Source organism: Vanacampus margaritifer, chromosome 12 (genome assembly GCF_051991255.1).
Source record: "Vanacampus margaritifer isolate UIUO_Vmar chromosome 12, RoL_Vmar_1.0, whole genome shotgun sequence".
In the NCBI taxonomy this organism is placed as follows: Eukaryota; Metazoa; Chordata; class Actinopteri; order Syngnathiformes; family Syngnathidae; genus Vanacampus; species Vanacampus margaritifer.
In genome coordinates, this window is record NC_135443.1 from 6,534,913 (window position 1) to 6,550,685 (window position 15,773).

General features: G+C 38.0%; 1 long non-coding RNA gene across 1 annotated transcript; it reads right to left on the bottom strand.

The window, feature by feature from the left end:
* Positions 1–1,966: 1,966 nt before the first annotated feature.
* LOC144061880 (uncharacterized) lies at positions 1,967–3,837 on the bottom strand. The gene is made up of 3 exons (XR_013296312.1): positions 3,807–3,837; positions 3,252–3,441; positions 1,967–3,149 (listed from the first exon to the last, which is right to left on the bottom strand). It is a non-coding gene; the product is annotated as an uncharacterized LOC144061880 (long non-coding RNA).
* Positions 3,838–15,773: the final 11,936 nt, after the last annotated feature.

The following is a 15,773-nucleotide window of genomic DNA, read 5'->3' on the forward strand; positions in this document are numbered from 1 at the left end:
AAGACTGTCACTCAGGGGTGTGAACTTGAATGACTAAGAAATGCACTACTCTGAATTGGCCATAAAAAAACATTATATCTGGAAATTATGACGTGTATTTGGCAGAAAAGTTATTGTTTGGAAAAGATGCAGGTGTGTTATCTTATTTTTTGGGCCTGCTCTGGTTGAATGCAGTGTTCAATGCATAAATGTCTGTACATGATGTGTTTTGTATGCTACCACGTGTTTCCATGTATGAGGACCGTGACGTCTTTGGGTGACTGCACATATGTGCAGGCTTAATTAACAGCATGATGCGTTTCTGCTTCCTCCCCGTTGTGTGGCGCTTCCTCTAGAGCTCAATGGGACGGAAGTGGCAAAGATGTCCAAATCGAAGCGGGTGCAGGCTAGCAGCACTAATCCGCAAATAATGACAGCCAGGATGGGTTCAACATGGGACGTGTATAGACAATTTAGTCACTGAACCTAACATGCATGTATTTTGTAGTATATTGAGAAAACCCACGTGCGAAGAAGACTTGCTAACCCCTAGCTTAGCATAGCATAACACAGATCAGTGTGTGCATGGGTTCAGGACTTACCAGTGCTTAATGCTAATCACATCCGCTTCAGAGTGCAACTTTGCTACAACAAAAGTAGCTCCCACTTTGGCCTGTTTGCCTCACTGACCACCAGGGGGGGGTCATCACACCTACCGGGCCGAGCCTGACAGTCACGCGAACACAGGCATAAGCATTGTTAGCTGTCAGGTGGGCAGCAGCTGCCCCAGGGTAAATTCTTCCACACTCACCTGTATCATTTGTGTCCTCACTACTTCCTGTGTTGGTTCAATACAATGGAGGGGGCTGGACATAACAGCACCTGCAACATTCTCATTCTGTCATTGTGACAGAGAGACTGGGGAGTAGCAATAAAAGGACAAAGACACCATAAATAAACTAAGTAGAGTGACGCCTTAAGGTGCGAGTCTTACCAATTCACACAATTTATATTCAATATCACCTGTTCTCTGCTTTTGGGCTTTGTGAAATGCCCTAATAGCTGCCTAAACTGTGTCCAATTATCCTTAGAATCCACAAGATGGCGCCAAAGCCTTGTATAATAAACCCTAAAATGACCTATGTAACGTGACTCAGTGCGACTGAGAAATTAGAATAATTGTTACGGGATGTTTTTCACAAAAAACAAAACAAAAAAACTTTAAATAAAAGAGAGAAAAAAGAAAAATTATTGTATATAAAACAACCACATAGTTTAGCTGTTCAGTCCGCTAGCTTAATGATATAGCGCTAAGTAACATTTACTGTATGTTGTGGTTCTTGTACCCTCTAAGCAACGGATTGAACACAAAGGGTCCAGCAACACGGCAACAGACAACAGAACTCAATAAATTCTACATCCTTTGCATAAAACCATTAGTGTTATACTGGTGATCTGAGAGAGTTTGGATGTCTCCATCAGTCTTATACTTCCCCCAGTGGCCAAAGTGCTATTTTTCATCATTAAAATACACAATTGATTTTTGGGGGAGGAGACTGGAATAGATTTATGGCTTTTCTATTCATTTTAATGAGATGATTTGAGACAAAAGTGTGATGTGATTGATTTTTAGGTATACTTTCATTAATGCAAACACATAGAAAGTTCTAGTGTGTGTCATCTAATCTCCAGCCGTCCTCCCGGGGCACCCTCTTTCAATCAGGCCGCAAATACGACCTTCTCAAGTTGCTGCGGCCGGCAATTTCTCCCATTATGAATCTCGCTTTGCATAATTCAAGTGTCCGCTTATTCTTTTGAAGACTTTCCCCTTCAGAGAGAACCCGAGAGGTAACTCCCGAGCCTGCCCCAAACAAAACCCTGAGGCTCGAAAAATAATAAAGTTGCATTTTTAATTAGACTATAGTGCTTTAGAATAGATGAGGAGTTGATTGTAGGTCATCAGGGCAAGGGGGATCAGGTCCAGAGAGCAAATATGACAAAGATACAGAGCAGAGATCCCATGGGCCCGCCAAAGCTTTTGTTCACATTGCGTTATGCTGCTAAGACATGACAAGGTTTGTTATTGGAGAAGTTTGCTTGGTCACATGACAGGGTTGGTCTCGGGGATGGATGGAAGCTAAAACATATAATACATTTTTTTATGATATTGGAATATTAGGCTATGATAATATCACAATGATTTCCAGTTTTAATCAAAATCATCAACCCCAATTATGAATTTGAACAAACCGTGAAACATTGATGAACGATTTAAAATGTTTTAGTTTTGTTTGTACAAGGCAAAGGTTGTACATATTAAAAAAAAAAAAAAAAGCAAAGACGGTAAGTTAATTTTTCCATGTAATTTTAAGCTAAGCAGTAGGAACGACCCCGTATTCATCAAGCAGCATCCCAAAGAGCTGACAGCTGTCTGCACGTTAGTCACACACATACAGTTCGGTGTTGTGCTATTTTGACAGATGCTTCACAGAGGTTTGTGTATGTCGCCATGTGTGTGTGTGACAAGTCCTCTCTTCCTCTTGGGGATCAATGTCTGTCCTGTTCTATCTGATGTTTATCTGCGGGTGATCAATCACGTTGCCGACAGCTTGCAGGTTAGAGTTACTGCCGCAAACTGAGAGTAAGGATTAAAGGACGGGCAAAAGGAGGTTTGATTGGAATGATTGGGATTTTTGTATACTCCATTTACTCAAATAGAGGTTTCATTGTTGTCCAAAAATAGATTATACGTCCCATTTTTCCTCCTCACTTTAGTAATGAAATGTTAAGTCTTGGAAAGTCTTTTGACGAACAAACACCTCCTTCAGATGGGCCGGTTGAAAATGGCTAAACTGAAGACGTTTTAAAACAACTTTGAATGTGACAAATAATATGCTTTGTCCCATTTAAAATAAATAAATAACGACGACTCCGCTCTCAGTAAATGAATGTCAAGTCAGGATATTCAGCTCTTAACACAAGTGTCAGTAATCCTCCTTTGGCCTCTTCAAGTGTTTGGCCTGAGGTAACGCTGGGCCAGATTCCTCCACCTCTACCGCATAGAAACAGTGTCATCTCTCAATCGTTGACACAGCAAATAAACACAGGACCCAGCAACTTTATCTCTCACTTCCTTCTACATTGTTTCCTTGACGTGTTTCAGAAGGGACCTGGGCAGAGGAGAGAAAAGGGCAGATGTATTTCTGAGCTAACAAGCCCAAGGGTGTGCTGCAGCCGGCGACTGAAGGTTAAGTGCATGTACTAATACTCACAAAAAGCAACTTAACACCTCAGGATATGATGATATTCCATACACTTCCTCTCGGGCACTTTATTTGGACTTCCCTTGAAAGGGCCAAAGTTAAGTTTCTTGAAATGTGTTGTTGGATGTTTCTGTGTATGAATTCTAACCAGAAGTTAAGATAATCATGATCATTATAAAATGAACCTGCAGCTGTCGCTCTGTAGGCATAAAAAGCAGGATTGAAAAGGTTTGAGTTGATGCTGAATAGTCTTCAGCAAAAACTAAGATGAGTGAGTGTTGCCAACTCCTCAGAAAGTAAAGTAGCTATTGCCTGATTTGCATAATTGGCAACTTGCATGTAATTTGTAATGGATGCTGCAGAAAAGAGGAATAATGTCACGAGAGAGGCAAAAATATGTTTAGAATAAAAAATTAACTTTCTTATGTTTTTTGTTTTTTTTATATTGAAATAGGCCATCACTTCACTTCATGACTGAATTATTTTTGTACCAGAAAAAGTCGCTAGATTTGTCACTAGTCGCTTTTGACAACAAAAAATAAAAAAAATAAATTAAATACTTGCCAAGAAGCTTTGGAAAGTCACCAAGTTGGCAACACCTGAACTGAGCTGAACTACTTCCTGTATTATTTTCTTCTTCTTTGATATTTACAGTGTAAAACAAAACAGTGCTGTCAACTAGTGGTCAACAATGGAACTATACACTTAATAAACAGATGGCAGAGCAAAATAGCTACTAACTGTACAAAACACTCACACAAAAAATCCACAAAACATTGGGACACAATCCGCGATTGAAAGGAGATTACTATAATCATATCTTAATTGAAAAATGTGTATATTTGCATATAGATTCCACAAGATGTCAGCAAAGCACTCATTTGCATTTGAGCACATAAATGTGACTAAGTGTATTTTTCAGCCAATAATGATGGATAGATGCCCTCAAAATTTACATGTGAATTTGCGATCTGAAAATACACTTCCTATCTTACATCATGATGAAATGCTCAAAATCACATACAGAAGACCAAAATTCTTGCAACGAGGAATCTGAACGAGTTAAACAGTGAGAAAGGAGGTAAACCAGCCTTGAGAGAAATGAGCGCCGGCTCATGTCACACACTGCAGTATTCACCAACATCTAATTGCTGGGCATTGTCTTCATTTGACTTTTAACCTCTCTCATAAATTATGCCCCAGGATACTTGAACCCACACCACCTGCCCACCACTCGCCTCGTCTCAAACGACACCGTGGGATTTCCAACTTGAAAGAAAAGTAACATGTCTTGGCAACATGTCACGAGGACGCATCCAAAGCTTCCCAGAATTGTATCACTGAACAACTAGTATGTGTAATGAAATGATAGTTAATTGTAATTTATGGTTAGCCCCATGTCTGCTTTTAAAGGTTTGTACTGTTCCGTCTATATATCTTTTCATTCTCTGTAGTAATATCATCCGAGTATTCACTCTCTACCAATACCTATAGTACTTTTGATTTATAAATTTATATTTAACAAAGGTAATTTGCCAATGTGTCAAACTGGTGCAGTACAGCGTCAACTACTGCAGAGAAGGACAGACATATATATATATATATATATATATATATATATATATATATATATATATATATATATATATATATATATATATATATATATATATATATATATATATATATATATATACATATATATATACATATATATATATACATATATATATATATATATATATAATATAGAATTTTTCATTTTTTCATTCAAAAAATAAAAGTACAAACACAACACTATTTACAACATAGCAAAATATATTTTACTATCATCACTTTTATTGTAGTAGTAGTAACTTACCACCTTATTTCCTGTAGTGCTGAGCTTCCAATTCTAGTATTTGACCTCTAAGGGGCAGCAGAGGTCCACAATAGAAAGCAAAGTGAAGTCTGTTGGGAACAAAGCATCAAAGTTCAACAGACAACTTCAAATGGATCCGTTACATTCGCTATAATTATGATAAAGAAAATATGAGATGTAAAAAAAATAATAAATAAATAAAAAGTCCTCCTGTTGATGAGCTCAATAGTAATATATTAAGATTTGCACACACACACACGAATGTGTTATCAGTGGAGCCAGTGTTACTGGGTGGGCTGCTTAGTCCATATCGCTTCAAGGCTTCCCAGTGAAGTGTTCTTTCATATAGATAGGAAGTCAAATTAAGAAATAAAAGAAAATGGAGGAGGGAAGCGGGGTGGGGGTGGTGGTTCTGTCTGGTCTGGGGGCCAGACTGCGGGATTTAAATGTGACTAATAAAGAATAGCGACAGTGAGGGAGAGTTTGAACCACATGAAAGCGGGAACGCTCCCCTTCGGCTGTCAGCACTTTTTAATGTGATTTGTAATGTGACTGCGAGCTATGACGTCATCGCCGTGCGGCTTGATCTTGGAAGCTTGTGTTAATGAATGTAACTTTTATTCATTTATTTATTTTAAACACAACATTGTCGTCCAATTGTTTTGCTTGGTCGAACTTATTATACAGAAGCGATGCCCATCGTTGTAGGTCCCCTTGTCCAAAACAGTCATCTTTAGCCTTTACAAAGCAGAGTAATTGAACGCAGCCGTGATCTTTCCTCGCCTGTAGTTATTTGAGGACGTCAATGACACAACCAAAATGGAAACGCACCCTCCCTCCCTACCTCCATCCCACCCCTTCGTGTTCTCATTCCGGCAAAAGGTCAGAAATTCAATCACGGCCGCCGTGGCCATAACAATATATGTATGGGAACGGGCTACCAGTGTTAATGCTCGTCACATTCCTGGGCTGCCTGTGGACATTTTTGCCCAGAACAGAGAGACGTCTCTCACTGGAGTTATCCATTAATCCCCACAACACATTCTTTTATTCCTGACTCATACTTCAGGTAATTGGGAAGGAGCTCGGACACAATTAAACATTACTTTTATTACCCCCCCCCCCCCAACCCTATGGCTCTATATTAGTAACCGTTTTTTAATGAACTATTCAGGACCATTATAGCTACAAAGGGTACTACAGTATCTAGTTCCACTATATAAAAAAATAAAATTATTCACACTGGTCATCATATTTAAGTATGAACTTTGAACTTGTGGACCTCTGGGGGACCCCAGACTTCAGTTTGAGAACCGCTGGAAGGGAATCCATGTGCTTGTGTGTGCGTGTATGAGTGTTTGTGCAGCCCACAACACACACCCCCTCCACTTCCTAATAATCTATTCTGTTCAGCCAGCTGCATACATTGACAAATGTTTCCAGCATTAAGTATTTTACCCAGCGTAAGGTAAAAGATGCAAAGGCTTTCAAAATGCAAGAAACAGAGAATAAGCCTCTAGTATGAGAAACTCCCAAAGTTATGTAAAATGATTCCATAAATATATTAAATGTGGTTTGAAAAAATTCTCCCGCGACAGTCACACATGTAAAATGTTACGATTTTAACCTCACTAACTTGTTCGCCATCACTTTACAGTAAAACCCACAACAGTTCATTCCCCCTTAACATGTCTATTAGTAGACTTTCAAGTCTTTTGCCATTATGCTTCTTTAGTTGTGATTCATATTTGCAGTCACTTGTTGGGGGAGTCCAATGAAGGCTGTGACAGCGCATTAATGAGGCTGTTTATTTCAACTGAACTTCACTTCCCCCCCCGCCCCCCTCCGGACTCCCCACCCAAAGCACCGACACTGGCACAGTCAACCCCCCCCCACACACACACACACCAACATGACTCCTGCATGTGTTCTTCCATTTCCACAGACTTGATTATGATTTCCTTCTTACAAGGCATTCTTAAGGGTGAAACATTGTGGCTGTCTTGCTACTGTGATAACAATCAATAGAAGTGGGTAAAATATCACTTAGTATCCAAAGATTATTATTATTATTTTTACTTCCCAGTGACACTTCTGTTGTTTGTGGTTCACATTTTGTAATGAGCTCATTGTATTTTTTTATGTGATAATGAGCAAATTCAGTAAGTAAATTAAAATTTTATGAGAATAAAATTTGTATTTTAAAGGTAAACAAAATTCTGAGGATAGTCTTTAAGATAGCTACAGTTGATTTAAATTGACTTTAGCATTGTCTCGTAATTACAACTCACTATTATACATTTGACAAAAAAATATTCTGTTTTATGACAGGTGTTTTTTGTTTTGTGTTTTACAAATAAAAAACAACAACACTTTATGTCCACGCTAGAACAAGGGTGTTATTTATTTATTTAAGTATTTATTTATTTACACCTTACATGGATACATTTTGTTAAAATTTACTTGGTTAAAAGTGACTTTCTTCCTTCGTTAAATAGAATTTTGCATTAAATTGAATTTTGTATGACCTTGCCGTGGAAAAATAGGACAATGACAACTTTTTATCTCAACAATATACATCTCTTCTAAATAGTGCAACTAAAATACAACTTTAATTTCATAACAGTGCAACTTTTTTTTATGACTTATTTTTTTCCTGAAAAATAGACACCGTTTTAATTTCTGTGACACACATTTATTACATTTTTAAACAATATATTATTGGTTTAAATTGCACAAATTATTTACAGTGTAACCACAACACACTCAATTTACAGCAAAAAATATTTTATTTATTTATTTTGCTTACAAGCGTTGGCTCCAACATTTTCATTTTATTATTATTATTATTATTATTATTATTATTATTATTATTATTATTATTATTATTATTATTATGCATGTTCAAAATAAAAAATCATCCATAATCAAATCAAATCAAATCAAATAAACCTAAGCAAAATATACGGTAACTAATATACGGTACTTATGAATGCATATGCACATACGCATCATAATACAGTATATAGACATACAGAAGCAATATAAAAATAATCACTTATTTTCTTAATGTACTTTGTAAAAGTCATTCAGTCTATTAGAAGGTACCCACGTTTTGTAAAGGATGTCCAATACCAGAACTTTTAATAAATTGTATGAACGTTTTTCAAATGTTGTTAGTGGTTGTTTACCTGTGCTAACCTCCGCTCTAAACATTAGCACTATTAATGAGTTAGTACAAAGGGTTTCAAAATGTTTAGTAGGTATGTTTTATGTTTATTAGTCTTACCACAAAATACATTAAAGAAGCTGCACAAGTCGACATCAGTGGCCATAAAAAGTAAATCATCTCCGCTAACAAGCACGATAAACAATACAATTAGCCAAATCAGCGTAGCTCCACATGCTAGTCAAGTTCAATAATTTACAATGCAATTAAAAAAAGGACAATGAGCACTAACGAAAAGGAGTGAGTTGTGGCTATTGAGCGCAAGGTCGAGTTGCTTTTTTTCCCCCTTCTTGTGTGCGAGGTGCTCATGATGAGTTGTTATACAGGGGGAATTGATGCGGTTTTGTGCGATGTGGTATTTACATCAAGCCTCATTAGAGATTTACTGCTCGCTTGCTCGCTGCGGCGCGTTCATGAGGTCAACATGGTGGAAAAGAGGCGCTAACGCGGCGCTGTCAACGACCCGGTGACAGACAAAACAAATATAAGCCGCCCAAAGGACTCATATAACACGCGTGTTGTTGTTTGATGGGTAAAAAAAAATGATTTATTAGTTACTAGTATTTGCTCATTTGCTTGTATATTTAACATTCTTAACTTGATATATGTCCCCATGGGTATTGTTGTATGCGTTGCTGCATCTTGTGTTTTAAGGAAGCAGTTGTTTGAAGGTTTAAAATTACTCTAACCTATATGCTAATTTATGTTAGCTGCACGTTAGCAAGAAGCTAGGGGACTTTTTGAACATTTTGGTGATTATATCAGTGCTTAATCTTGATGGAGAACAGCTTATAGAAGTATATTTGTCGGTTTTACAGTAAATTAAAGTGCTTTACAACTGTACATTTTAAATTTTTTCGGTTAACGCGAAATGTTCCTCTTCACTGTTACAAAAAGCCAAAGAGAAGATAAACACTAACACGATCCTGAGGTGAAGTTTCACAAGTCTAATATTTTGGCAATTTTTTCCAGTTGGTTGTATTATTTTAGCAAAACGTAAAAACTCCAATTTGAAAATGTTACTTTTTGTTGTTGTCAAATCTACAAACATAGAAATGAGGTTTTGTAATTCAACCATGGCAGGGATACGTTCTAGGGCCACTTGCAATATGTAAAAATCCATGATATAGAGAGACCACAAAAATAGATTTTTTTCCCTTCCTCTCACACACTTATTACATTTTTAAACACATTCTGAACTTTTTAAACTCACAAAAAAGCAACTTGCAAGCATGAAATGTCAATTTTTCCTTCAAATGTGTGAGCATAATGCTTTTTTTTTTTTTTCCCCAGGAGAGCTCAGTATTGTTCATTCGATTTGACATCATCATTGCTCTCCTTTTTTTAAAAAACAAACAAACAAATAAATAATTTTTTTTTTAATAAATGTTTGGTTTTTTTTTTCCATCATGTGAGCATAATGCTAACACATGATGGGAAATACCATTGAGAGGCTAATGAATGGCATTGATGTTGTAGTGTAAAGCCTTTAAGAATACAACAATACGCACATACATGTATTATTTATCCTCTGCGAAGAACAAATAATATTAATGCAACGCGTACACACCAGAATCAGCAGCAAAATGTCCATTGGATTGAAGCAAAAACTTTACTTATTTATATTCTATTTAATGATGTAATTAATGTGTATTTTGTAAGTCTTCTATCTTAATCGAACGAGACGAAACATGTCGACATGCGCAGATACTCGCATGGCACCCCCCTCGGCCAATCCTCCTTGATAGAAGCCCAGAACGAGCTCAACAATACCCAAAACACATCAATAGCAGCGCGGGCGCTTTCGGCTCCTGTGGCCAGCGTTTGTGCAAACAGCAGAAAGTTGCGGCGTGTGAAGGGTAATGGGACATCCAGCGCCAGGGGACAGCAGGCGGCAGAGTCACACGCCAGCGCCGAAAGAAAGATGAAGTCATCTCGGGAAACAAGTAGACACACTCCACCTCGAATTTTTGCCCCAAACAAGATTAAAGTGACATTATTCTATGAGAGTGTGGCAAGAGTATTAATCTTAGACATCACAGAGGCGGAGGCCAGACAAACAACGGGCCGGCTGCCCGGGAATGGACGGCCGCACATTCTTTATTTTGTCACTGCTGGAGTTAACAAGTGGACGTGAGAGTGCAATCATCTCTTGGTGGAAAAGGCCATTACATGCAGCCATTTTGAACACTTGTTTGAAGAAATGGAAGTATTAAAAGTTAGATACACAAGCACGATCTAATTCCAAATGGCTACACTTTAAAAAGTACCAATAGTGCCTCATTGTTGGCTGCGAGTGCACAAATGTCAAAGAGAGTGAGTGAAAAATAAAAACAAATGGGGAGCCATGGTTTCCAGCTGGCTTGGTGACTTTTGAACGCCTCGTTGTCAGCCATAAGTGTATGTATGTCATCGAGAAAAGGGCAAAGGCAAAAATAAAACGAAAGCCTGACTTGACTGGAGAGGATTTCAAGTTGGCGAAGCTGCTTTAGAGCGCCTCGTTGTCACGGTATGGAAAAGCATAAAGAGAAAGACGGAAGAGTAAGAAGGAGACACTTTTACATTTTTTTTGCATCCAATTTGACAGCCAGTGTGTGGATCAGGGCTTCGGGCTCGCATGGCCGCTTTAGAGTGGCTTGTTGTCAGCCATAAGTGTGTGCACATCATATAAAGGGGAAGGGTGGGTGTGGGGAAATTAAAAAGAGAGTTTGAATTGACCGCCTGTGTGTGGCATTTCGAGCTGGCGTGGCCACTTTAGAGTGCCTCGTTGTCACGGTGTGGAAAAGCATGCAGGGAAAGATGGAAGAAAAAGATGGAGGAACATTAAAAAAGAAAAAAAAACTAATTTGACAGCCAGTGTGTAGATCAAGGCTTTGGGTTGGTGTGGCCACTGTAGAGTGCCTCGTAGTCAGCCATGAGTGCTTGCATGTCATGGAAAAAAGGTGGAAGGGCGAGGGGAAAAATAAAAACAAAACCTGACTTGACTGCCAATGCTTGGACAAAGGTTTCAAGCTGTTGTGGCTTCATTAGAGCGCCTCGTTGTAACGACGTGGTGTGATATATTGCAGCCAACCGGAGCCGATTCCATTTTCCCGGCACAAATATGTAATGTGTAGGCATAAGAAAGATGTTAGACTGAGTTAAATTCATTTTTCCAGGTTGTAGAGCTGGATTTTGATTGTCAGTTGAGCGGGCTGTGGTTACAGTGCATTCACTTGATTTTTCATGATTTTGAAGCCTCATTTTATATTCTTGCCGATTTTTGGTTTTAATCATTAAAATTTGGCATTGCTGTTAACCCTCTTCCCTTTGGTGTGACAAATTCACAGGATATCTATTTCCACTTTTTCGCGTCAAGTTCTTGAATCTGTATTGCATTTCCCACAGTGTCTTTTTGTACACAAGTATCTGTACTAAGTATCTCTACCGACCGAGTACTTTTGCCAGCTCCGATCTGGTGTCATTTTTCACAGGTTTCAAACGCCACAAGCATAATTGGAAACAGTCCCACATTACAGTCCATGTAGTGTGTGTCAACATGTCGCTGTTTGGGTGCTTGTCGGACAAGGCGGCGTGGGATTGCTCTCCCTCACCCTGTGGTCTCTCCTCCAGGGTGCAAGTGGTCCGACTCACCAGCCCCTCCACTCCATCCCACCGGGTGCTGGGGGAGGAAGCTCAACACAATGTAAAGGCTTCAACTGAGCAGCACACAAACTGTTTTCTCTCCACAAAGGGATTGGCTCCACCAAATGTCATAAGCCTTTAATGAGATAGCTGATCTGTACCGGAGAAGAAAAGAGCGGGAATAAAAAGCTTCCCCTGTCCAGACAGTGGCTATTTGAGCCAATGAGTACAAAAAAAAAAAGAAGGAAGAAAGGAGGGGGTTGCAAACATGACAATGCTGCTCAATTAATTGGTGAAAAAGTGAAAATCCAATTAATGTGTATCAAGCTGGCAGTTTTGCATGATGATGGCTCATTAGGAGACCAAGCTGAGGCTGCAGGAGTCAAAGGAGAGAGAGGCTTAAACCCTACTCATTAAAGCTCTGTCCTTCTCAGCGGGACCGGCTCATTTATGCAACAGGTGGGAAACAAAACCCCAATGTAACGCTTGTTCCGCAGATTTAAAAGTCATGAATGAGCACTAAACGGCGTGGGTGGAGTTGCTTTTGCATTTCTCGGGGCAATGTTGTCGAATCTTCCAATGCAATGGTTTTCAAAGTGTGGCATGAGAACCACCAGTGGTACGCAGACTCCCTCTAGTGGTATGTGAAGGAAGCACTAAATTAAAAGGGAAAAAAGTAATAAAAAAAAAAAAGTATATTCAACTCAAAAAAATAAAAATAAATAAATTAATTAATTAATAATAATAATAAAAAAAAAAAATATATATATATATATATATATATAATGCATTTTTTAAAATATTTTTTTAGGCAGTACAGTATATGAAAAAAATTTCATACTGGAAAGAAGAAAAAAAATCTATGGACAAAATTTTCACAGCATAATCATGACTAAACTGACTGAAAAAAATAGCACTACTTTAGCGCTTACTCTATCTCGATTAGCATACCCTCGCACCCACATTGACATCCGACCTCGTCATCGCCAAGGCATCCGACGGTACACTTACATTAAGAGTTTGCTAATATTTAAACAGGTAAAGCAAAGCAGCTTGACGCTAACCATTAAATACATCACAAAACAATGCTAAACTAGCTCTCCCCAGTGATTGACCGCCGCCCCCACATTATTTATGTATGTTTTTTCACTTTGTGTTGACTTTTTTCCGCTTCTCTCCCAATGCAGCGACAAAAAAAAAAAACAGTTTAGTTTACTTGTTACAATTAGCCTACACGCTAGTATGCTAGCTAATACGCATAAACAATACAAATAAGGCGGTTTGTGATGAAATGTTGAACCACTGAATACAGTCATTCACGTAACATGGGTTCATGATCGTGTCCAGATGCATGGCATTGATGTTTTAAGTGCTTTGCCGGCATCTTGTGGCATCCGTACAAAATTACAAACACATTTCACATATTCACATTCCTACCCCCACAAAAAAGTCCGTCCGTCCGTCCGTCCGTCTTCTTCTGCTTATCCGGGGTCGAGTCGCGGGGGCAGCAGTTTTAGCAGGGAAGCCCAGATTTCCCTCTCCCCAGCCACTTCAGCCAGCTCCTCCGACGGGATCGACCGACGCGTTCCCAGGCCAGCCGAGAGACGTAGTCTCTCCAGCGTGTCCTGGGTAAGGACACAAAAAAGTAAGAAGTCAAATAAATAAATACATATTAAATTAAGGTAAAGCTACATAAAAAAATACTAACCTCCGTCATGAAGTACATTATTTGTGCTTTTGTACTTCCCACCAATGTCAAACAAGTAAGCATATGCATCGCTGACTGGACTGCATACGTGCCAGTTCCTGCTAATGGCATCGAAACCCATGAAAGATCACACTTAACGATCTTTCAGTGAGTATCAAAGACTAACGTGCCCTTTTGTTAACCGTTAACCCAAAGCGTCCATTCGGAGGTCAGATTGGAGCTGCGTTGCTTTACTTTGCCTGTTTAAATATTAGCAAACTCTTAATGAAGTGTACAGTCGGATGCCTTGGTGATGACAAGGACGGATGGCACTGTGGGGGAGGGGATACATTCGCACTGAGAGTTTTTTTTTTTTAAGTGTCAGGCAAAGACTTTTGGAAAAATTTATGTGTTTTGGTTAAATACACAATGTGCAGTTCTCTTTTTGTTTTGACAAACTAATAAACTTAATTTATCAATAATCGTGGGCAAGGATTTCTGTAAACGTAAAAAGCAGGATTAAAGAGGATTTCACATTGACAGTCGTGAGCAAAAATTAGGCTGAGCTGAAATACTTCCGGTTTTTATTCTTCTTTTAATTGTAATAATTGTGCGCTGTCATCTAGTGGTCAACAGTGAAATTACACCCAAAATAAATGAACAAATAACAAAATAGTTACAAACTACAAAAATAGTTTCAGCTTCAGCATTCCCAAAATTATATTTATACATCTTTTTTATTTTGCTCCACAACATTATTGTATTTTTTTTTACGTAAACAACTTCAGGTCAAAACGGCGTGAAGCTTTGGCTGGCGCACGTGCGTTGATGCATTGTTTATTTACCCAAACAGCTGTTAAGTTGTAATTGCAAGTGCAAACATTGCATGTGTAATTTGTCACAAACGAGTGGAAGACGTTCCATCATTACAGAGAAGAAGAAACGCATTTCTGATTAATGACCGAGGTGGAAACTAACAATTCTGTCAATGACACCGAATCGTTTGCGAGAAATAATTCATTTGCTATATTGAACGTGATATTAAAAAAAAAAAAAAGAAGACGCATTATTGTGTGTGAAATGGTAACTTTTTGCATGGGTGACTTCCAGAGGACGTGTATTATCGATCCTGCGTGACAATTATTTCATATAATAGCTGTCTAAATGGTCACAATAGCGCCATGTGAGGCACTCGCTCACGCTGAAGTGTACAAAAACAATAGTTACGGCTCTCCGGGGCCCATCAGAAGACACTTCATCAGCTACTCTTTTTTACAGGCTGCGGCTGAAAATAAAACACTGCCTTCAATCAATACTCCTCCGTCAAGGGAAGGGTGAAGGCTGGAGGTCACGCTGCGTGAGAGCTGATTGGTTAATGGAGGCCAATAGCCTTAATTAATTGATTGAAAGTTCAAGGGGATACTTGATTTAAAACCAGCGATGCCAAGTAACGTGTTACTACAAAATCGTGACTTTTTTGGTGACTAGTAATCTAAGTACTATTTCCAGTAATTAGATTAATGTTACTTACCAAGTCAAGGTGCGTTACTATTTATGTAATATTCTTAAGTAAAAATATAATCACATGTTTTCTTTTTCCATCTTGTGGCCTTTTGTTACGTTTTGAAGATATTTTCCTTTTATATAAATAGGACAGTTTTAAAAACTAATGTCATAAATGTTTATATGAAACAGATTCTTCTGTGAAAATTAATCAAATTAAAATGGATACTATACAGATCTCCCTTGCAATAATGTAAAATGGTTCACCCCCGTAAGACTCACAAGCTAATCATGCGACAATAAATAAATAAATATATATATATTGTGACACATTTTTTTCAAGTAATACATCATACATTTTCTGTTGTTTAATTAATTTATTTTTTACATTTCTTGTTTTGTTTTTTCTTTTTCTCTGAATATTTCATCTTTATTCCTGTTGCTTTCACTGTAATATCATAAATTTGTCCTATAATTTGTTTGTTTCCCCCTTATAAAATTATTTTATAATTAATAAATAATATTTAAATTATTATTTTTTTTTCCTTTTCTTTATTACTTAATGTATGTTTTGACGTTTTCAAGTAAAAATTTGGACATTATTGTTGGAAAATTATATCTTTTTTC